The sequence below is a fragment of the Macrobrachium rosenbergii genome, chromosome 12, assembly GCF_040412425.1.
Source record: "Macrobrachium rosenbergii isolate ZJJX-2024 chromosome 12, ASM4041242v1, whole genome shotgun sequence".
Taxonomy (NCBI): Eukaryota; Metazoa; Arthropoda; class Malacostraca; order Decapoda; family Palaemonidae; genus Macrobrachium; species Macrobrachium rosenbergii.
Window position 1 is genome coordinate 107,144,809 of NC_089752.1, and position 25,770 is coordinate 107,170,578.

General features: G+C 38.1%; 1 long non-coding RNA gene across 2 annotated transcripts; it reads right to left on the reverse strand.

Annotated features, from left to right (window-relative positions):
* Window positions 1-2,109: 2,109 nt before the first annotated feature.
* On the reverse strand, window positions 2,110-24,713 carry LOC136843834 (uncharacterized). 2 transcript variants are annotated; one of them, XR_010854696.1, is made up of 5 exons: window positions 24,332-24,713; window positions 19,403-19,656; window positions 11,038-11,166; window positions 6,005-6,137; window positions 2,110-5,108 (listed from the first exon to the last, which is right to left on the reverse strand). It is a non-coding gene; the product is annotated as an uncharacterized lncRNA (long non-coding RNA). The 2 variants fall into 2 exon arrangements; XR_010854697.1 differs by lacking the exon at window positions 11,038-11,166.
* Window positions 24,714-25,770: the final 1,057 nt, after the last annotated feature.

The window sequence follows — 25,770 nt, forward strand, 5'->3', positions numbered from 1 at the left end:
TGAATGCTTTCTCTGGCTGCACTAACCCACCATCCTCATTCATTGGTAGTCGACTTTAATAGTATGTAAGATTCATCCCAAATAATGAAAAATTTTGTTATAAAATTATTCGGATACTTTAAAGCTTTAAAGTTGAAACCCATCAGCCTTCCCCTCCCCCCCTACAGAGGGGTCACGAAGAATTCTGACGAGAACATAAACATTTCAGTGCCACATGGTGGGAAATGGGTAATCACAGACAGTCCATTCTTTTGTTTATTTAGAATGCCCACCACACCTATGGCGTGAAGATGTAAGCTAACTTCAAAAGTACCTAGAGTATCCATCTTTTGTTTATTTTGAATGCCCATCACACCTAATGGCGTTAAGATGTAAGCTAACTTCAAAAGGTTTTTCATAACTTTCATAAAATTTTCAAATTGATAATAAGATAATGATAAGGGTGGTCAAAGGTAAAGTCCTGTCATATGTTTGGACTTTGTAATGGCCATTGAGTTATATTCAAGTTTACTGTAATTTCGTATGTTCATGGTAAATTCTTATTAGTTTAATATTAGCAGTTAGGTGCATTTTTTACTTGAATTTTTATTGATTAACAGGTGGTAAAGTACTTTCTAAGATATTTGGTTTCATCATATATTTCTTAACAATCTTAATATTAGTTATTAGTGTACATAGTTTTACCTAGATTTATCAAGCATAATTTTATGGATTTTCAGCTAATACGTGTATTGCAGTATTCACCGGTTTTATTGCTTTGCTTTTTATGAACATAATACGATGTAGTACAAGTATTTTTCTTTGAATTGACACCAGAATGAGTATCTTCGCAGAAATAGTAACATCACAGCTATTGTACAAGGTTAAGTAATACTAATCAGTTTGCTTTTGGATAGACAAGACTTGCAAAGGCTTTTCGACAGATGTCAGGTGTTCTATAATCCCTGAAATATGAGGCAGTCTTGTTTCACAAGGTTCAAGCATTTTTTTGTTTAGTTTGTTGGATATCGGATTAGTTTCAGAATACATATCACCCAAGAAGTTTTGATAGGTGGTATTATTTAGTTCGTTATTCTGTATTTATATAGTGTAGTTTTTTTCACTTAAAACGTGGTCAATAATTTATCTAACTAGTTAAAGGTTTTTACTAAAATTCTTCTTCTGAGGGTAATTCCAATTGTTTTCAAGAATTCTCCTGGTTTTTTTACTTTCTTAATAGCAAATAGATCGTTAGATATGAAGAATGTCTGAGGTGTTATAAATATTTTTCTATAGTGATCAGAATATGGGAGAAATTGCCCACACAGGGCAGGCAATATTCTTGTTATAATTTCAAATAATTCTGAAAGTTTTTATCCAATACTGTATTCTTATAGTCTGGCAAATACTGTATTCTTGAACTGGCTTCCATCAAAGTAGGGGCTTGGAGTTAGAGCTTCTTTCATACTAGCCTTACTCGATTGTTTGTAAGGAGCTTCTTTCATACTAGCCTTACTCGATTGTTTGTAAGAATTATTGAACAATGTGTGTTAATTTAAAATTAATTTTTAGAGGATTGTAGGTCTTGCAATATTGTAGTATTATGTAAGCACTGGTGTTCATGCTTAGAGACTTAGGTTATATAAAGGCATAGTTTAATACATAAATATTAACATCTTTACATTCTAATATATATATTTCAGAATTTAATTTATAATTTAATTTAAAGTTAGCCATAAATGTCTAATCACTAAACAGTACTCTCTTGTACCAAGTTTGTCAAGAAAGTAATGCATCTTGCTTAACATTAAACAGAAATGAATTGAAAGTAAATAACATTAAACACAAATGAATTGAAAGTAAAATCCTTAGTATTGTTGAGTAACTTACGGAGAGCAATAGTATCATGGAATCTGCATATTTCAAGACACTGTTGGCATTTGAAGGTTCCAAATATTAAGTGTTACTGTAATAGAGATTTTGGTATTGTTGACCATTGTATTCTGGGTACGATTTATTATTCCAGGTACAATTTAAAAACACATACATTCAAATTGTACGTGCTACGCTAATGGGAGTTTGGCATTAAGCTATAAGTAAGCTAAAATTCAAAACGTTTCTTTAAAGGAAGTTAGGTATTGACATTGGTATTTTAGGCCTTTAAGTAAACTCATCAAGGCTCTTGTAAGGGGAGTTGGGAATCATTAGAGGGTTTTTGTGGGAATGCTATATTGATAGGTTGACTTTCTTGAAGGACTGACATCATCATGAGAACTAGTCAATAACTTTTCCAGTAGAGCAAAACCATTATTTTAAAATAAGTGAAAATCATTATTTATTGTACATCTTAGCAATTAAGACAAAAGCTAAGTCACTTGTATCTCTTGCCATGAAAGGTTCCCACAAATAGATTGAATGTATTTAACAGCAAAGTTGGAAGAGATGCAACAGTAAGGTAATGTGTAGATGGGTATTTGTGTTATACATATACCTACTCTTAAGAGTGACTCATCATGTAGCCATATAAGCAAGTGGCCATTTAAAGGGTAGGTCATTGAAGGGTACCAGTGAAATTTGCAATAGTATGGGGCTGAGGAAGGGCATTTTGGCCAATGTAAGTTTAGTCAATTTCAGGACTTGATGCTACAGTGTCTTGACATATGTTTTTATTTTTGAAAGGTTAATAGTGTACATTGAATTTCAGTAATACAGTCACATTTCCATAAGCTCTAATTCTTGTGAGGGAGGAGGCAGCTCTCTCTTCTCTAGTCTTTTCAGGGTTAGAGGCACAAAAGTTCTCAGAGTGTTAAGCATCATTAAGGCTTCCAGGGGTACCAACTCTTTCCAGCCTTTTGTCCCACCGCATGTCTTCCCACATCCCAGTGTCGTTCACCATGTCAGTTTCCAGATCTGTTTCTGTGACATCATCTTGACTTATAATGTCTCTCCCGGGGACTGTTTCCTCAGCTACAGTTTCCGTGACATTATCTCATCTGTCAATGGCTGTTCCCTCACCTTGCACCGTGTCATCACCGTGTTGTTTCCATCGACTTCCATCCCTGGGCCTGGTGTGTTTCTGAAGTACAGCTGTGCTGAGTTGCTGAAATTGAAGAAGGGAAATCGTAGATCTCCATCCCCATCTTCGTTGTCTGTTCCGCCCATTCCTGTTAGACACTGGAGGAAGAGGGACTTCATACCTCCTCCACACAAGAAAATTCGCAGACCCTCTTCGGATTCTCGCTCCTCTTTCTCCTACAGCTGATCCTCGTTCGTTTAAACGTGTTGAACCCGTTCCTGCTTCATCTAGGTTGCTCCTTCACATAGCCATGCTACCTTTAAGGCACACAGCCATGCCTCTTCTGCATTAGACGTCGATCCACACCTAGTTCCTGACTCTTGCTGCAGTGCACACGCCCAAAGAAGCACCCTTTAAGAACTCCAAATCTACAGATTGGACTTCTCCACAGAAGATTGCTGCAATCTCATTTTCATCCACCTGTCCTGTTCAAGGAACTAGGATTCCCAAGTCCTTAAGAAGGATGATAAGGCTCCCATCAAGAAGTCAATTGTGAAGGAACACTCTCGGGACTGGGACCGTTCTCCTCATAGACCTCTTAGCCCTCACCCTTGTTCACACGGCTTGGGACCGTTCTCCTCATAGATCTCTTAGCCCTCACCCTTGTTCACACAGCTATGACCGTAACTGTTTTTCGTGTAATGGCAGCCCTGCACAGCTGCCCACCAATCACGGCATTCATCTCCTCATCTTAGTTCTCACTCCCATTCTCATGGATGGGATCAGGATCAAGACAGGATTCCTTCTCGTTCTTCAGATCTTCAGACCCCAAGAGTGTCCTTGGCCCTGAGCAAGCCTACGCTCAAGTGGTGAACAATGACGTTTTGACTACCTCTGACTTGGTCAATAGACTGGAGTGTGATTCCCATGCCCAGGAAATAGAAGAGGCAGATAATCAAGAGTTTATGACAACATACACTGAAGTCAAGCTCATCTTGGGCCTAAGAAAGAGACAAAGACTTCTTTGGATTGCCATGCTCCAAGCATGCTGACTTCATTCTCAGTCACATGAATTCTCATCTCCAGATGGAGCAATTCACTGTGTTCCAGTAGGTCTTTCAAGTTGCTCCTTCTATCATTACCTCGACATAAGACGTTGTTATGCAACCTCCAAGGAGCACTGCAAACAAAACAAGTAGATCCAGGCTTGGTCTGTCTAGGCCCAGGTTTATCATTAGACCAGATTAAGGTGGAGGGCCCAACCTTCACCCATCAAGAAGCAACTACCTTGGAGTCAACCACTTCGTCAGCATTCCAGGCTACTTCATGGCTTGACTTAAGGTCAACAGCAGTAGCAATAATCTCTTCCACTTCTATAGGGGGCACTGAAGAGAGTGCCGCCTTCATTTGGTTGTTGCAGTCTGGCGGAAAGACTATTTCTTACTTAGCTCACTAACAGCTAACATGTGGGCTAACTGGGGGCTAAAAAGAAGAGATGCTGCCCTCTCCAAAATCTCAAAATTTTTCAGTACAGATTCTGTCTTAAAGCTGGAATGGAGATATCTTAAGCTCCTCGTCTCTCTTCACCAAGGAACAGCTCGACACTGCAGTCGACAGACATAGTGGATAACAATGACCATCTTGTACATCAAGCTGTCTTGAAATCATATGCTCCTTCTTGTGCTGCCACTTCCAAACCCAGACCTCAAACTTCAAAGCATGACGGGACCTCGCAGAGTTCCTCAACCTTCACCATCTCCAGCCAAGAAGGCTCCTCCCAGCAGCGGCCATTTTAGCCCCACTCTTCCAGACCCAGAACAGGAGGCAGGGGCAGGGCTATAGGAAGGAGGCAATAGAGGGGGCACCACCCCTCCCCCACTCACTACCATTGGTGGGGGATACCTGGCGAGCCATTGGGCAGTTTGGCAGCAATACAGAGCGGAGACCTGGGTAGTAGATGTTCTGTGGGTGGGATATCTACTCACCTTCGAGTATCCACTTCCCCTCTCTGAGCTTCCCCTTCACCAGTTATTGTACTCTCAAGGGTCACCGAAGCATCTAGCTCCAAGAAGAAGTGAAGAAAATGATGGAAAAAGGAGCTGAGGTGTATGATCTGCAAATTAAAAGTAAAAAGCATATTACATTATTCTTCTCCTGCTTTGATTTCTTATACTGTATAGTGTCTTTATTGATTTCAGTTTTCACTTATATATTGATTTCAGTTTTCACTTATAAATTTACAATTTGTGTGTTTAACATTAAATTAGGTGCATGATCATGTAATTTGGTCATTCATTCAATCTATAATATAACTTTGATTAGGTGAAATAAAATTGTAAGTTATCTTAGTGACATACTGGCTGTAAGACTGGAAATGAGAATCATGAAACTTTAGCTATATAGGCAAGCACAGAGGCACTTGCAACTTTTATCCATAGTTCAGATGGCAAAAAAGGAATAGAGTGGCCTGGCAGCAAAACAGAGACACCAAGTAAAGAAATAAAAAAAAAGTACAAGGATCTAAAGGTGAGAAAAACCCACAATTGCACTATGATGTAATCTTTAGCTGATGGCACCTATCCTCCTACTGGGGATGAAAATGAGAAAGCAATGAAAGAGAATAGCATCGACAATCTGGAAAAAGTTGAAAGGGATCAGTGGAATACAGTAGCGTACTGAGATAATGGACCATGGTATATCATACTCGAGGATATATCGGTGTGAAACAGAAATATCGATTTGAGGGTTTTTGCCTCCTGACCAAGCACCGAACTGTTACTTCAAATCAGGCGCTCTTAGTGGGTACACCACTTGCTTACCAGCATACCTTGCATTGTTTTACTGTTTATTAATTTGCATTGCTTTAAATTCTGAAAATTACGCTAAAGCTTTTACTGGCCTGCAGTTTATATTGTTAGTTACCATAACACAAGTTTACTAAAAGTTACATTATGGCTGTCTTGTTAAAAACTTGATTGCTTTTTTTAATGTAATGAGATACATACTCACTTGTCATGTAATGGAGAAGGTATTAAGAAAGTATGCCACACTATCTTGAAGCAGCAGGTATTATAGCTGTGGCTAAAAAAACGAATAACGAGCAGACTCCAAAATGATTTGAAGGCAAAAGCAAAGCCTGAAACTGACAAAATCACACATGTACTTCACATGATTTAATGCATTTATAAATAAAGTAGTTACAATTTTTAAACCCAGATTTGATAATTTATGAAAGAAACGTCTCTGAATTTAAGTTCCATTCAGCAACTAAAGACTGATTTTAAGAATAAACAAAACCAGAATGCAAATGGCACATAATCGCTCTGTTCATATTTTATATATGACATGACAATAATACTGTACATGCAATATGATTTGATACAGCAAAACAAGTTTTATTGAAATCATTATTCTCAATACAACTATTACTGTATTTGACATTTGCAAATCAATATGTTGGTGCAACAACCTAACCAGGCCAACAGCTCTCTCTCTCTCAACCTGTACTGACATGATTTACCATGACTATCAAGTAGACAAGTTAAAATTTGCTGATTCTCAATGGTGGCTTCCATAAGTAATAAATTATATACATTATCCATCCTTCATAAATTAAAGCTGCAGGTTATAGCCGAAGCTGAATAAAACTAATACAGGGCAGGCTGTATAATGTTTTGGAATAGACAAAAGTGATATCCGGAACTGGCAAAATCACACTTACTGCTTTTACAGTAAAGTAATGCACACGTTTTAAGCCCAACTTTGTTAATTTACACTCCGAATGAGTTCACAACGAGACGTATTCAAGTCATACGAATTTTGATTTTAAAACACTTCGTATAACGAAAAATAACCTAGAAATTAATTTACACACACTAGACTCTAGCAAGAAAATTGCTCTGAACTTAGTTAAATACAGCGAAATAAACTTATCTCGTAATCGCCCTCAGCTGATTTCCAAACCAAAACACTGATTGCTATGTTTGTATTTTATAATAAAATAGTGATATGAGAATACTTACATTATTATTGGATACAGTTAAGTAAAGCATAACTTTTTAAAAGATACATGGAAAAGATGCATATTTGTTATGTTTGTTTTTTATAATATGATACTATTATGTGAATATTACATACACTAATTTTATATCTCGTGCATGATGGGACCCCTTAAAATCAGCTTCAAAATTACGTCTTCAAAAGTCACATAATACACGAGAATGTTAGAAATTTCATTGTACAGTATTTAGCATATATAAAGTATAGAGCAACACACATTTATGAAACCAATTACCCAACAGATGGATTTACAAAATATTAAAGCACTCAGTCATTTTGTATTTATACAGACCTGAACTTCAGACAAGGTATTAACTTAAAAGCCTTTTAGAACAGTAAACTTCTACCTCCCCAACTTGACACTGCACATTAACATAAATATTTTGTCTTGTACAAGAAATTCTGGAACTAGTGGTAAATTGTAAATATAATGTAAACCTGGATCGTGGAATATGTACAGTACATTCTTCCACCATCAAGCATGCTTTTATTACCAACACTGAAATAGTGGGGTTTCCTTCATCCTACTCTTGTATAATTAATATGACTTAGTACTTCATATTACATGGTCAGGCTTTTCTCAACCTGTTTCATAAAGATTTTTTCCCTTGGTTATCAAAATGGAGAATAAATTTGATTATAATAAGTCATCTTCTGTAAACAGATCTAACTTTGGTGCAGGAAAACTTCTTAATTTTAACTGATATCTATTCAGTTGCTTTCTTTATCATTGTCAGGACTTCCATACTGATAATGTGTACTGTAGTTTAATTTACCCAAAAATTTCATGATTGGATGAATAAATACATTTAAACAAACCTATAATGATTTACTGAAATTTGTGGCAAATAATACCGTTAATTTATTATACCAAATTTATATTACAGTACATGTGGCTATGAGCTGCAGTGTCTCTGTTTTCTCTGCACACGTTTTGGCATCTTGCTTATGGTAGCCACTGTTACTAAAAGCATCCATTGTGATGTAAATTCCTCTTCGTACAAAATTACATGCACCAAGTATTTGAATTCTATATTTGCAATTCATCACTATCCCTATTTTACTGGACAATGTAAACTTTATATTTATTAAATGATTCATGAGGAAAATATACAGATTTTACTGCCTTAGTTATTACTTGATCTTAAGTCCAAGTCGTAATATATTCATAGCAATTTTGTCAGCCTTAATCATTACTTAAGCTCTTGTTCAGCAAATTGTTAACACACTTGTTTTACTGTTCTCATGTCCTGATACTATAATATTGTTTTACAGTTCTACTTTACTTTCCCAGACATTATATTATTTGCCTCATATTCTGCTTGTACATTGAGTGTTCACCCAATTTTCAAAGTCATTCCCATAATTAAAATATACAATATCTTCATTCATGGACTATTATTGTAATTATAAATATATTATGTAATTTAACCAGAACATTGAGTCAAAATACTTCACTAACACATGGTTGATCTAAAGAGTTTGTCTTCCTATAATAGAATTTGGATTTTATCTTGTATTGTGCAAATCTGTAAAAATCTGATAATTTTATAAACTGAAACATAGTTTGACAAAACCTCCTCTACAGATTCATTTCCAAATCTTCTCATTCACTGTTGGTTGAAGTTTGGACATTCACGTGAGATGTTTATAATGTTAGAGCTGACCAGTATTCTTTGCATACTGGGATTGGGTCATGAATCCAAGGGTCCATCCAGTGTTACCAATTGGAAGAGGAGATAAAATGACTTTACAGACTTTTTTCTGCTTCAAGGAATGCCAATTTTAACTATGGATTTGTGATGCTTTAGTCTACAAATACTGACTTTAACATTCCATACACTTTCTAATTTAGTAAACATGATTGGTTTTAAAGATGTTGAATGATCAATGACTGGGATAGTTACATTTAATCTGGTCAAGGTAATTAGAGCTCTGCCTATCTTACTGGCTGGCATTCTCATTCCCCTTCATGCTGACATTTACACCAGCTTCATATGATTTGTGATAAGTACACTTAATTTGCTATACAAGATAATTTTGAAACATCTGTGCTTGGATGTTTTAATAATCTTGAGTGCTCAATTTATTGCACTAAAATATGCTTGGAAAATATAAGCATCATTTCACAGAAACAGACATTTTACTTTCATATGCCAATCTGCTCACTTAAGAACAGAAACCAAATAGATATCTAAAATACCAACACCTATAGGTTTACTGATGGCTGTGGTTTTCACCTATGGGAAAAGTCCTCTACAATTAATCCTAACCAAACCTAAGTAATTTCATCAGCTTTCTCCTTATATACTAGGTCTGCCAACAGTCCCAGGAACATAATCAGACCATGTGTAAGGATCTCTGGTCTGCATAAAAAAGGCAGCAGGCAGCACCACGTGCTCTACTAACTTGGTACTCTTCCCTCTGACCAGGCCACTTACAGACTCTGCTAGACCAACGCTCCTTGACTTGTCTCCAAGGGCCTTCTGAATGCTGTACTTTTACAAGCAGAAAATTTTCAAAAAATTAAAAATGCATATTAACAAAGCTGTGAGAACTTACCTAGCATAGGCTTTTGATGTTCACTATTCACTGCTAAATTCATATGAAATTGTTAAACGCTACCTTTTCATTATGAAAAAAAAAAAAAAATATATATATATATATATATATATATATATATATATATATATATATATATATATATAATATATATATATATATATATATATATATATATATATATATATATATATATATATATATATATATATATATATATATATATATATATATATATATATATATATATATATATATATTTATATATCTGTGCTTGGATGTTTTAATAATCTTGAGTGCTCAATTTATTGCACTAAACTATGCTTGGAAAATATAAGCATCATTTCACAGAAACAGACATTTTACTTTCATATGCCAATCTGCTCACTTAATAACAGAAACCAAATGGATATCTAAAATACCAACACCTAGGTTTACTGATGGCTGTGGTTTTCACCTATGGGAAAAGTCCTCTACAATTGATCCTAACCAAACCTAAGTAATTTCATCAGCTTTCTCCTTATATACTAGGTCTGCCAACAGTCCCAGGAACATAATCAGACCATGTGTAAGGATCTCTGGTCTGCATAAAAAAAAGGCAGCAGGCAGCACCACGTGCTCTACTAACTTGGTACTCTTCCCTCTGACCAGGCCACTTACAGACTCTGCTAGACCAACCCTCCTTGACTTGTCTCCGAGGGCCTTTTGAATGCTGTACTTTTACAAGCAGAAAATTTTCAAAAAATTAAAAAATGCATATTAACAAAGCTGTGAGAACTTACCTAGCATAGGCTTTTGATGTTCACTATTCACTGCTAAATTCATATGAAATTGTTAAACGCTACCTTTTCATTATGAAAAAAAAAAAAAAATATATATATATATATATATATATATATATATATATATATATATATATATATATATATATATATATATATATATATAATAATATATATATATATATATAATAACATTTCGAGGCGAAATACAGTAGTAAACAGAAATCAAAAGACATATTGCACAAAATGGCAAAGACAGAGCTGATTACAACCAACTAAAAAAAAAAAAATACTCGACACATCCTAAACAAATCTAATTATCTCCCTCACTCATACACACTACTTGGGTTAATTAAATTATATGAACATATGAGACTGCATGGTAGATGAACTATCCAATATCCATATGAAACTGGTCAAGAGGGCCAGCCATTTTTTTTTTTTAAGGGTGAGGGGTTGTTCACATCCAATTTGAGTGAATAACCTCACCTATGCTAAAGACAGGTAACTAACATATATGCACCTTCAGAGATATAACAAGTAAATGTACCATTGCATTTTGATATCACTGGATTAAACCTTACATTATCTAGAGGGATACAGGATACAGTTTATCAAAATACCACTTCTAATACTTACCACACTTGCAGGAAGGAGTTCATAGAAGTTGGAAATGGCCAGGAGAGACAAAGGACTCCTGCACACACTGGGTATTACAGCATATGCAAAAATAAACTGTCTCTAATGTACTCCATTAACGTTATAGTACTGCAAAGATACATTCTGTTAAGCTATAATTGTAACATGCACCAGCCGTTGATGTTAAGTGGTTAATAATGTTTCAAAATCAGATAACTAGAGAGCATCATAAAGTTTAAAAATCAGATAACTATACTCTGTCCAAAATGTCGTGAAACATGGAGTAGATTTCCCGTGGTGCCGCTTTGTGCAATCTCATTCATTAAATCTCACTTAAGGCGAGAAAATAGTGTAGATCTGGGATAAATTTTGCTAAGTCTCTGTCTCAAGTCAGGAAAGTTAAGTAGCTTATAATTTTTCTGATAGCTAAGCGTGATGGTTTAAGATGGAAGGTTCCCCTTATCAGCAACCACATGCTCAGACATGAGAAGTTATATTTAATGTCCATGAGTACTTCCAAAGACAGAAAGAAAAAAATTGTTATGCATGCTTTAGACAAGGCAGTACAACATACAATAAATGCAACTAGGCAAAGCAGAAGATCAATATACTCAATATGTAAGGAAGTTAAAAAAGCTTAGAAGAAATGGAAGCTCTGGTTTTTAACATAAAGGAAAAGATCACCAACTGTAACCAACATCGATGAACTTGGTTAGAAAGGAAATTCCAACGTTGGATAGTATTCTACTTGAAAGAAATTGTTCTAATGAAGGAAAAATATTTAAGAAGTATTTGATGTTCATCACATTCATCAGTTCTATATTAAATATGTTTGATGGAAAGAGAGAGAGAGCGAGAGAGAAAATGATGATGCCAGGCTACCGATATATTTAAGTGTATGACTACTTTTGATAAAGTTCAAATTTAGTAAACTGATTCAATCAGCATTCAAATAATTTAACAAATTATAGTTCAAATTTTACAAACAATAAAGTTGGAAAAAATTTAATACATTAAAATTCCAGTAATGCACTGAACTATACTGAAAGTAGGGTACAGAATGTTAAATTTATGTTTTCATCTGGGAAGCATATCTTAAAAGCTGTAAACAAAACAGAAAAAAATTGTCTTCATAACAGACATTGGAACCAAGTACAGTATATAGTAGTTGAGGATGTCCTCTTGGAAGCCGAACTAGTATCTGTAATTGAAGACACCTAGTCTCCCATACTTTATATTGTGCTCCCACTGTTCCTACAGATTTTTCTTACATGTATGTTTGTAGAAATAAACAAAGCAATCAATTTTATGGGCTGCTCTCAAAACACAAGATCGGCCTAAAACATCAACAACAACAATGGTAGATCTAAAAACACAACTTTTTTATGACAGGAAAGATTTATGATAGTATGGAATTCGAAAGGAAATTTTAAGACCAGATTTAAGGATTCTCAATGGAAGGATACAGGGATTATCTTGGCCATGATTAAAAGTCTTAAGGAAGTTTGGCAACATCAGAAACCTACTCTAATGTTCATGAAATTCTGGAAGGACTATAGTAGGCATCACCTTACTTCAGATCAATGGGACCGAGTTATCATTAATTACGCCTAAAAATTACATTTTTATAATAAAATAAAGTTTTGTATATACTTACCAAGTAATTACGTAGCTATTAGTTTCTAGTACCTGGCAGCTAGAATTTTGAAATTCGCGGTAGCGGTACCTTTGTTTTGGCTGGGCGAGTAACCCTGCCCACTTTTACGGTAAGAGAGGAGCCAGCTTAGCAAACGATCTCAATACGTTTATGCCTTCCAACCATGCGAGGGGAGGAGGGAGGGCTTTGATCATGTAATTACTTAGTAAGTATAAGTAAAACTTTATTTTATTATAAAAATGTCATTTTTATATCTTACCAAGTAATTACATAGCTGAATCCCACATTATAGGAGGTGGGATGCATGGATTATCTATTCTAATACATTAAAATTAGTAATGTAAAAGAAATAGAAGAATTGCTAGCATTAGTTAAAATGCTTGTTGGTTCCTTATTTGTTGAGAGAACTGCTCAAGAAAGTACTGCCTCTGGTTGGCATTCATCTCGGGGAATAACGGCGTGGCGGTGTAACCAGGAGTCGTCCCCTACATTAGCGGGATTCCTTTGTTGCAAAGGAGTGTCCGATTGCACACAACGAATAACAAAGTTGCCCTACCCTGGGCACAGTACCAAAAAACAAATCCAGAGAATAAAAACACAATCGCCTATAGCCAAATGTTACAGCATACCATTACCCAACCATTCATGGATAAAAAAACTGGTGAGCACTCCAAATACCAAGTACCCCCAGGCTCCCCAACAACTTGACACCATGAATCAAGGGGAAAAAATAGGAGGGACAAAGGAAGACTTCCTACACTCCTTCTCCCAGCACCATACCAGCAATCAAAATAGGACCCAAGGCACTGCAATTTTCATAGTTTCGATGTCAGGCCAACAATGAGCTGTAAACACCGATTTGCATTTCAAAAACGTTGTTTGTATAATAGAGGAAATAGACAAATTATGCCTAAAAGCCAGGGATGTGGCAACTGCCCTCACTTTAACTTTCACTAAGGGCAACGAATCCTCGTCAACTTGCGAGTGTGCCTCTAAAATTAGATCCTAATAAAAAACGCCAAGGCATTTTTCAAAAGAAGCCAAGTAGGATCCTTTACTGAGCACCAAAGGTTGCTCGACAGCCCACGGATCTTTTCTGTCCTCAGTAAATAGTATTTCAATGCCCTTACGGGGCATAGGGATCTCTCTACATCCTCCAGACCTAGAATATCTATTAAACTTTTAATATGAATGAGTGAGGCCAGGGGTTGGCAAGGGACTCATTCTTAGCTAAGAATCCTAAGGTAAATGAGCAAATTGCATTACAACTGCATTACCTTGAGAGAATCCAATTCTTTTATCAAAAGCTTGAAGCTCACTCTTTTGGCAGTCGCTAATGCTACTAAAATAGAGTCTTCCTAGTAAGGTCCCTTAAGGAGATAGATTGCATAGGTTCAAAACGTGGTTACAACAGCCACTTTAGTACCACATCTAAATTCCAGGCTACTAGCTTATCTTCTTTCTGTTTGGTTGTGTCGAACGACTTGATGAGATCAGAGAGATTCTTATTAGTAGAGAGATCTAAACCCCTATGCCTAAATACAGAGCTCAACACTGCTTTGTAGCCTTTAATGGTTGAGGTAGAAAGGCTCATGGTAGACTTCCAATATAGTATGAAATCACCTATTTCTGCTACAGATGTCTTAGAAGATGATATGTTGTTTCTCCTGCACCAGTCACGGAAGACTGTCCACTTGGCTTGGTAAACTTTGCTCAAGAAACATTGCCTACAACGAGCAATAGCGTCTGCAACTGCCTTTGAAAATCTTTTCGCTCAAACCAATCTGTAGACAGTCTAAATGCGGTTAGAACCAGAGTGGACAGTCCTTGATGGAACCTTCTGAAAAGTGGTTGTCTGAGTAGACTGGGTTTTTGAGGCAATAGCCTCAGAAAATCCATGAGAAGTTCCAGCAAGTCCGGGAACCATTCCCGGGCTGGCCAGAATGGGGCTACTAACGTCATCTTTACATTCTGATGATTTAGGAACTTGTTTTACACTTCTCTCACTATCTTGAATGTGGGGAAGGCATAAAGGTCAATGTTCGACCAATCTAAAAGCACCATGTCCATCACCCAAGCTTGTGGATCTGGTGCTGGCGAACGATACAGGGGGCGACAATGGTTCTTTGCGGTTGCAAACAGATCTAGAACTGGCCTTCCTCACAGTTTCCACAACTCTCTGTAAACGAGAGGGCCGAGAGTCTACTCGTGGGGAGAACTTGTTTTCGACAGCTGAGTTCGTCTGCTGATACGTTGAATTTTCCCTGAATAAATCTGGTTAGGATCTGGGTTTGATTCTGATCTGCCCAAACAAGTAGGGCTCTTGCTACTTGACAAAGGGAAAAAGAATGAGTTCCCCCTTGTTTTCTGACAGAAGACAGAGCCGTGGTGTTGTCCAAGTGGACAGACACTGTCTTCCCGGACACCTCCACTGCAAACACTTGCAATCCCCAGTGAATTGCCGTCAATTCTTTCACGTTTACATGCCAGTTCATCTGTTCTGAAGTCCACAGGCCTGAAACTTCTTTGTCTCCCAGGAGGGGTCCCCAACCTAGGTCTGATGCGCCTGAATAAAACACTGGGTTATCAGAAAAATCTGGGCGTTTCTTTCTGTTCCATTTGATTTTCAGAAAGAACTAAGTTTCTCATGTATAGCCTTCCAAGGGCCACAAACTGCTCCATGGGCAAGAGAGTCCCCAACAGGCTCATCCAACTGTTCGCAGAACAGGACTGAAGGGCGAGAAATTTGTTTATCTTCTGAAGTCAGGAGTTTATCCTTTGGGGGGAGGGAAAAACCTGAAAACTCCGAGAGTTTATCCTCATCCCCAAATAAGCTATCTCCTGAGAAGGAGTCAGTTGAGATTTGGGGAAATTTATCAAGAGGCCCAAATCCTGGGCGTGAAGAAGGGTCTTGTGAAGGTCCTCCGCACATTCTTCCTTTGACTGGGAGCGAATAAGCCAATCATTGAGATATAACAAAATGTTGACCCCCATCAGATGTAACCATTTCGCCAATGGGGCTAGAACACGCGTGAATACCTGTGGGGCCGTCAACAGACTGAAGCAAAGGGCTCTGAACTGGTACACTTTGTGCAGGAACCCAAACCTTAAACCTCCTTGAGTCCCGATGAATTGGGACATGGAAGTAGGTGTCCTTCATGTCTGTCAAGATCATCCAATCTTCCAGACGAATGAATACAAGGACGTACTGGGACGTCTCCACCTTGAATTTTGTTTTCTGCACATTCAAGTTCAGGGCACTTACATCCAGAACTGGCCTCCAGCCCCCTAAGGCTTTGGGGACTACAAACAGCCGATTGTAGAACCCCAGAGAGGAGGTGTCCTCGACTAGTTTGACTGCTTCTTTTTTGAGGAGAGCTGTCACTTCTTGGGAGAGGCTGAAAACTTCTCCTAATTTGACAAGTAGGTCGTCAATAATATACAGGCTTGCTGCTTAAGGGAGGTTTCTTCAGAAATGAGATTGAATAGCCTTCTCTTAGTACTTGAACAATCCAACTCTCCGCTCCTCTAACTTCCCAACGCTCCCAAAAGTGGAAGAATCTTGCCCTCACAGGTGTGCGGAGGACTAGATCCTCACTTACCTGTGGGTGGTTTGTTGGAGGACTTCTTGACTGCTCTGGGAGTGAAACAGGTGTTTCCATGAGGTCTGGGGAAGTCTCTTTGTCTGCCTCTACCCCAAAAGGGCTAGGGTTGAACAGGAGTAACTGTCCTAGAGGAGAAGGTCGGAGACTCTCTAGGTCGTCTTGCTGATTGTGCAAGGAGGTCCTACATAGACTTCTTCTGCAGATCAGAAGCAATCTGCAGCACAGTCGCTTGAGGGAAAAAGTGCTTCTTATCAAGAGGAGAGAAGAGGAGCGCAGACTTCTGGAAAGGAGTAACTCCCTTCGTGGTGTAGGAATACCAAAGCTCCCTTTCCTTGAGGATTCCCATCGTAAATAATGAGGATAATTCAAACAAGCCGTCTCTAATATAGGCAAGAGATGACTCCCAAAAAATCCGAATAAAAGTTTTCCGGGATAGAGGGCAATCCTTCAGTTTATGCGCAAGAGCTCCTACTGCCCAGTCGAGAAAGCTGAGAACTTCCAAGACTTTGAATAAGTGCTTGATAAGATGGTCCAATTCTGAAGACGTGAACAAAATCTTGGCTGAATTGAATGCCAACCATCTGGAGGCGTCAATTAACCCAGAGAAGTCTCCCTGAGAGGAGGCAGATGCTCCCATGGATGGAGCCTCTCCGGTTGCATACGAAAGGTATCTTCTCTGCGACAATCTAGACAGAGGACAACTAAAAGAGGCTCTTCCCTGCTCCCTCTTGCTAAAGGGCCAGTTTTCCATCTCACAGAGAACTTTCTTACCTGAAGAGGACAGCACCATTTTAGGAAATCTTGAAGTTGTCTGATTATCCATTAGGTACGTCAAAGCCAGAGAAGCCGGAGCTGCAGGAGAGAAGTAGTCTGGGAAAGTCACCAGCAGGGGTAACAGGGTCCGCTTCTTCCTCCTCCTCTGAAGAAATTGGCAACAGATCCACAATAGGCTGGGGAGCCGAAGGGGCTTTCTGAATTAAACCCAGGATATTATTCAATTTATGCTGGATCGACTGAACAGAAGAATCCAAAACAGAGGGAATCTGTTGCGCTGCAGAAGACGAAGGCAAAGATGTAATTGAGAGTGAGACTACAACTGCCGAAGCAGGAGAAGGTAGAACAGAAGTAGACACGGGCGTTGCCGAAGATACGGACAAAATCGGGCGCTCGGAACTGGAATTACACTTGGGCACCAACAACGCGTCTTGCTGCAAGAGGGAAATGGGCACCAATGGGCGCTCGGGAGCCAATGAGTGCTTCGGAGCCGATGGTCACAACTGTGCCAGCAGCCGCTCCAGAGCCAAAGTGCGCTCGGCTAAGAGGCGCTCGGGAGACGATGGTTGCACAAAAGATGAAGGGCGCTCGGAGAGAGCCACACCAGCAGGACCATATTCAACTGGAGAAGGAAGTTCTGGCACCACTATGTGCATTGGCGCCAGACGACTTCTCCGCCAACAAAGTTTCAGGTAAAGCAGATTGTACAGGCACTACAAGAACATGAGTTGGGCACATGGGCGCTAGAGAGCATTCCAACATCACTATCTGTCTAGGCAATCCTCTGAAGCTAAGATGGGTGCTTAGACGACGACGAAGTTCTCAATGCAGACAAGCAATTCCGAGAAGTAATACACTTAGAAGGCTGAACTTGTCCCACTAACTCTGGATGATCCTAGGAGAAATGTTCTGGACTGTCTCACAAGCTACAGGAAGAAGACGTTCTGGAGAAGTTTCTTAAACCTTCTTAACAGGAACTGCAGTAGGTTGAGAAGCACCCAGGACGCGCCTCTTCAGGGGATGAGATTCACCTTGAAAGCACCACTGGCACCTAGGACTGGAGTCATTGCTGGAAATACTAGATGAAAGACGATCCACTTCCAGAGAGACACCTTTCCAGCGGTGCTCTGTCATAACCTGGGAATCAGCAACAGGTACAACTGAGGGGGGCGACTGCCTGTGGGCAGACCCCACCGACCTCCTTTTGGCTGCCAGTTTGGCTCCTCCCATGTTTAGGGGATTTGCCAGGGACTTGGCCTAGGAGAATCAGCGGGACAGACAGCCACCTCCTCCACTAACACTTCACTATCACCTTTCACACTCACTTTGTCCATTAGGACTTTAACAGACGCACCAATTTTCTCCATCGCATCAACAAGTAAACCAAACTTAAGATTAATTCTCAACTCAAGGCTAGTAATGAGGTCCAGATTGGGAGTAAGGGAACCAGGGTGTGGAGTAATTGGTACAGAGTGAGACATGGGATCAGGTGGAACACAGGATAAAGAATCAGAATTATCAAATATTTTACAGACACCTGACTAGCTAAAGTCTTCTTGCTACTAGCTCTAGCTGCTGCTTTCCTCTTTTATCCCTGTCTAATTTCATCAAATGACTATTCAAAGTCTTCCACATTTTAGGATCCCAAGAAACACATTCATTACAGGTCAAATCTGGGAAACATATTTGACCCCTGCAAGAAGTACAAAGTATGAGGGTCATAGCAGGCTTTAGTGAGGCTCGTATTGCAACCTTTACTGCAATACCTAACACTCTGAGAGCCCAAAACGGACATGCTAACAAGTCGAGTCAAAGAAAATCTAAATAATCCTCAAACTTGGTAATACTAGTCTTCAGTGAAAACCTGACCTATCTAATTGTGCCGAAAAGGCTACCATAAAGCGAATACTTCACCAATGATTCCAAGATCAAAAGAGAAGAGAAATTCCAAAAAACTGCTGCTGCTAATCACTGTAACCACAGCCATCAGCCGGCAGAAACATATTGAGATCGTTTGGTAAGCTGGTTCTTCTCTCACCCCGAAAGTGGGCAGGGTCATTTGCTTAGCCAAAACAAAAGTAGCACTACCGCGAATTTCAAAATCCTAGCTACTGCTTAATAGAAACTAATAGCTATGTAATTACTTGGTGAGTAGCTTATATAAAATTATCTGCCCAGTGAAAGTATACAAAAAACCACACATAGCTATATACTAAAAACAAGAAAATAATGAACTATGACTAATTACATGCAAATCATAGACACTAGTGCTGAGAGGTATTAACACTGTACAATGTATTCTTTAACCTTAGAGAAATTTGAAAATTACCTGTAATTCTGTTTGTTATAGAGCTAAAGCATCAAGGCATATCAGGGGCCCATCAAGGCATATCAGGGGCCAACGATTCAACACCCATCTTAGCCAAAAAGTTCACCCCTTTTTCCAAAAACTATATAAATAACTGGCTACATTATTCTGACACAACGAATCTTGAAAGATGATCCACTACTAATTATTCAGTGTGATGTTTGTCTGTTGTGACTCTTCCAATGATGCAATAACAGGTTCCTTCTCTAATCTACCTGGAAAACAAAGAATATTATTTAGTATTTAATGTAAAACCTTGCAGACTTTAAAATTGTGTGGCAAACTAACTTATTTCAAAGTACTGTACTAACTCCTGTCTCCAAAAACATCAAGAGATATTCCCAACACCGATGCTGACTTTAACTTGGATATAAGATGAGAAAGATATAAAAAAATAAGACTGGGCAGGAGCATGCTATACAAGCACTGGAAAAGGTACTGATGCTGATAATAAAAAGGTTTCCAAATGACGTAGACAGTTTGGCTTTGTGCCGCAGAAATCAACAACAGAGGCTGTCTTTATGAAGACATAACTCCAGGAAATGGGCCATACATGGAGGAGGTTACAACATTTGTTTAGATCTTGAGAAGGATGTTGTCTCCTGTGGGAAGGCCAAGGATATCTTAAGAGAAAGGATACAAATGAATTCTGGGACCCGATGGAAATTCAAGCAGTAAGTGCTGTATACCAGAAATTGGAGAAGATAATTGATGAACATGATGATGCAAAGATGAAGTTTCTGACCAGTAAAGAGGAAAGCAATCCTACAAAACAAATGAAAAGGCGTGAGACCTTGCTACTTGGGAGTGAGGGGGCCCTAAAAGGAACCTTAAATTGGTCCCTTTTTTCCACGTAGAAAAGAGGAATTTTAAGTGCCAAAAGTGCTGAGGTAATTCACAGCACAGCTTTGGGAGTTTGTGTTGGTAACATTTGAAAACAAACTGTGATGATATCCTTAACACTGACAGGCCTGACTCAACCAGCTTTTTTTTTATACTTAAAACTATTTCATCTTATCCAAGAAAATATAATTAAAACTTAACGATGGAGAAATTGAAAATGCTTTACAAACTGACAAGATTTTCTCATGATTTATGACTTGCCATGTGCTGGTGGATACAATAAAAAAAAATTCATAAATAAAAATTTCCTTAAAACTTCAAGCTGCACAGGTGGAGGCTGGGTCAAGGGGGTATTTGTCCAATATCCAAGTGTCTAAATACAAGACAATACGAAATTATTTGTGTGTGGAGTTCAACTAATAATAGAAAATTCCATAATATTACAGAAGCAGTTGAATTTCATAACAGCCACAACTATGGATGCTTTTCAGCATTTTCACTTAACTACAGTATATTAATGAGATGGATGTCTTTGTTTGTTCATAAATACCTGATTACAACTGGGAACAGAGGAAGACAATGCTACACACATATCAGGGGCAGTGTTGTGCCTGTTTCTGTCCTTCATCTTTGAGTTATTGTCTAGAATCCTAGTTCACACAAGTAGCCTAAGTAGGTGCAAAAGGGAATAATTATAATAATAGAATAGCCTTTTTACTCCGTAGTGGACATTTCCCTTTGTTCTTAATCTAAAATGAGCACAAATTTAATTTCTCAAAATCATTCTTAAGTGCTAAGGCACAACTAAGATGCAGCAATTCAGCTTCCTCTTCAGGTAACAAGTTTAACTCAATTATTAATTCAGGACTGTGGAGAGCAAATGGATTTTTTATCCAAAGGCTTTTCTTCACTGGTTCAAATTTCTCTTCAGGGAAATACTTATCAAGTCTTTGTGATAGGAGAGTGAGATGTGACAATTTCTCTAGTTTTAATCCTCTCAATATGTCATCATTGACAATGTTCTTAGCAGTGTGTTGCAACAATGTTGGGAACATATATTAGGTGGGATGATCACTTTTAAGTCTTCCTTGCCATAACCTCAACATTTTCTGGAGCCCTTCAATATATTCAATAATTTAAGTTTCATGTCAAAATCATTAAGAGTGCCAAAAATATCAGTTAAGCCAGTTTGGTAACCCAAATATCAGCCCCAAAAAGTTGTGCCATGGGATTATTTCTTTCTACCAAAACATGTGAAGCTCAGTTCTAAGTTCATACACCCTGCTAAGTACTTTGCCTTGTGACAACCAACGAACTTCTGTGTGATACAAAAGTGGGTGTATTGGGTTCCAATCTCTAAACAAAATATTTCAAATATTCTACTATTTAGTGAGCTCCGTTTGTTGAAATTTACAATCTTAACTGCACTTTTCAATACTTCCTCAAGATTTTCCAAAAGTCCATTTGATACCAGAGCTTGTTAGTGTATAAAACAGCGAATCCAAATTGCACTGTTATCAGCTGCATCCGAAAATCTTTTAGTAACACTATTTTTTTCAGTCATATTTGCTGCACCATCACTTGTAACCCCTTTGCAGTTTTTCAAGTTTAATTTATACCGCCCAACAAGACACTCTTCTAATGCAGCAAAACCTTTTAGTTATTTCGACCATGATAAGATCCTTTTTGTATAATAAATTCATATATATTATTATGTTTTGATTGGTAAAGGCTGCTTTGTCATGGGAGAAATTGGTAAAACTAGCCATGTTTAAGAGTGCTGTACAACATTTATTGTTGTTTATATTCTGCACTTTGGCCCCCTTGCATTTTTTTCCTCCATTTTTGTTGCGACCCATTTATTTATCTCACGACCCACTGAAGGGTCAGGACCCACAGTTTGAAAAACGTTGGGTTAGGCTGCAATAACTTTTTCGTGCCTATTTAAGAGAACTGTACCAGGAAACCACCTCTAGTCTTCCAAAATAGAATTTATACAGGACTTAACAAAAAGGTAAATCTAAGTCAGCTGTCCGCTGTGAGCTAGGCTATGGCAGTTGAAGTTTTTCTATAGGACTTACCTGCTGAACAAGAATTTAAAGTAATATTTTGTCGCTCAGCTGTAATCAAGCTGTAAATTATCTCAGAACTGGTGTGGTAAAACCCTTTCGAGAATAGCTAACAGTAAGGGAGACCAGTTGGGAATTTGGGTTTTTTGGTGGGTTAAATAAGTTGGGAAAAGGTTTCGGTACCTTATTGTTGTATTTCCTGTTATATATATGTCATTTGGAACACGAAAAAGAGCATAAAAAGAATGGCAAATAAATGGATAGTGGGAGATGTTCCAAAAGCACTTTTCATTCATTACTAGTACTACCGATTCTAAGCCTTAACACACATGTGCTAGCTTTTGAAAAGCAGTTGCCAGTTTTCTGCGCTTAGCGAGAACTGCGAGAGACTGGCAATTGATGTTTTCCTATGTTATTTTACTTGCTGAACAAGAATTTAAAGTAATTACCTCTTGCCAGAACATACGAACTTGCAGGAATCTTTAAAATGCAGATAAGGCACGCAGCGCCATTCTGCCACACGACCTATAGAGGCAACCCAAGTTGAAAGCGGAAATGGTAATGTTTTGTTTCCTGTTTACGAAAGCTTCGAATAGTGTGCAGTGGAGCTAGACTATGGCAATTGACGTTTTTCTATGTTATTTTACTTGCTTTATAAGAGTTTAAGGTAATATTTTGCCGGTCGGCTGCTGCTATACTGTAATTTAACCTTCAGCTGTGTGCGACCCACTGGTACAGACGTGAAGTTTTCAAGGGTCAATTACATTTTAGTTACAGCTGACCGACAAAATATTATTTTAAATTCTTGTTCAGCAGGTAAAATAACGTAGGAAAACGTCAATTGCCATAGGCTAGCTCGCCACGGACACCCGGCTTAGAATTACCAACAAAAAGACCTGCAGGGTTATTTCCATAGCTGGACTCTGGGAATATACCGCCAGTTATATCGTACCACTGATATGCCCCTGTAAATAGTTACCTGCCATATAACCCTCATGGCCTGAGTTTAAGTATAAATCCCAGCAGTAGTATTAAACCCATGGTGCAACTTACCAAACAGATGATTACACTGGTGGGGAAGGCCAATAGGAAAATTGGTAAACCTTTTACTTAAATGCCACAACTACTCGAAGAGTGCCAAGTTTAGTACCAACTCCACTGGAATGAATATTAAAACAGTTGGTATGATTTTCATACTAAGCATATTAAAGAGACCTAGGCTACGCTAAGTTCACAGCATGAAAACTCCAATATAACATTATGGTTTTAGAGTAAAATTCGTTAACTTTACTACAAAATACAAATCCTGAGTTGTCAGAGCACCAATTCATTGCCTAAATAACTTGATAATTCTACAGAAAAGCTCTGAATGGGGGGCCATGTATAATACCAACACCTCAGGAATGAACACAAAAACATACACAAATGACGGTAAATTTTTCAAATTCTCTGCAACTTCTAAAATGATCTCACCTGTACTGCATAACATACACCAATTTCTGCACTGTTCGCTTAAAAATAATTATTTGGCTAATAGACGATATCTCCAAGCAGAGTTCTTCTGAGGAATTACCTAGCCTAACTTTTAATATATATACAAATTTAAAACTGGTGGCTAAAGTTACATTACGGGTAGGCTAGGTTAGATTCTAGGCCTGTTAGGTGTTTCTGCAATTTTTGCCAACACCTCCCCCCCCAAAAAATATTATAAATGAACTTCCCCCATCCCACCACAATGCAGTATCTACTAATAACTCCACAATTTGGTTTGACATTTTATAGTTTAGACAAATTCAAAGATCCTACTGCACATAAGCCAGGCTATTTCCTAACTGCACACTGCGGTGTCAACATTACCCAACCTTATTAAATAAACTTTGTGAACTTTCACTATTTATGCAAAAATATTATAAATTTCGGCCTCTTTTACCTAAACACAACAGGGGTCCAAAGACGTTCTCTCTGCCCAAAGACTTACGGTCAGCTTCATGTTGCTGGAAAATCACCCATAAATTAACGGCCTGACAATTGCTGATCTTAGGGTTTTCTTGGGGCATACTGCCTATGCTGGGAGAGCCGCATGTTTCCGAAGCCTACTCTGTTGTTTCTGGAGCTAAAATCTTCAATATTGTCAACGACCTAATTCGCGGTTCAGTAGGCAGGTACCGAACGCTCCTCTGATCTAGTTTCCATACGACACCTGTCAACTTATCGTAACTGAATGTCCTTCACTGTAAGCAGAGCTATATAGTAGCTCCACGGCGGTGACTGTAATTCAAAAGCAATCTGTGAAATATAAATTAAAAATGAATTACGATGTCGATGTTTGGGACATCGATGTTTGGCCTCACCGGATATCGTGGTTTTTCACGACTCGAAACAACAGACGAAAAGATATCGGAAACAAGGCAGGAACTGTGACATGGTTGCCATGATCGCTGAGTTGCCATTTGATTATTTCATTTTTTTTTTTAATTATCTCGTGTGCATATTTGTTAGAGCCCACATATTAGTGTGCAATAAATTGAATAGGTATTTAGATTATATTTGAAAGTATTTTCACGCTTTTTCGTAAGGTCAGTTAAATATAAAACACATTATAATGACTTCTTGAATGGCTTTTGGCACTAAAAACAGAAAGCAGACACTGGTTACGAAAATATGTAATTGATACTTTGTGGGCGGAATACACATTTATTTCTGAAAAATAAGTTTAAATACGTAAGTATTTGGTATACATAAAACGTATCCAAATTTACCCAACAATGACGTCACAAACACACACTTCCCAAGTTTCATGGCCTATGTCCAGGATTTTTTTTTATAAGTAGAGTCATTCAGAATTAATTCGCCATAGTATAAGAGAATCAATGCTGCGAATGTTTAACGGAGATTGTATTGAATAATAATAATCATAATAATAACAACTGAGAGATGAGGATGAATAGCAGTAGTGATGCATGGATTTCTCTGAGATGAGGATGAACAGCAGTGGCAATGCATGGATTTCTATGTGATAACTCTTCTGTTTAGTATACAGCCGTTACATTCGACATTTTGGTTTGTAATCAACTAAGACATCTGTATGCATTGTAATGAGACGTTACAGGGATGAAAATGACGTCCTCCCAAGATTTCGAGTTGTTATTGCTATTTGTATTATAGTTTGTTACGCAAATGTTTATGCAATATCCGGGTACTGCTTCAGTTGCTCTAATTGTTCACTGGTTCACAATAGGCTTCCTATACCATGTAGTACTTATCCACTGTTGTGGGACACTTTTGCTGACATATGCAAGCGTAATCAAAGCCAATCAACCGTAGCTTTTATACTACCCTATTAATAAGTGCGGTCAATACGCCACCCGCCAGCAGCATCTTTCCGAGTACGATATTTTCCAACTCGGTTTCATTCAA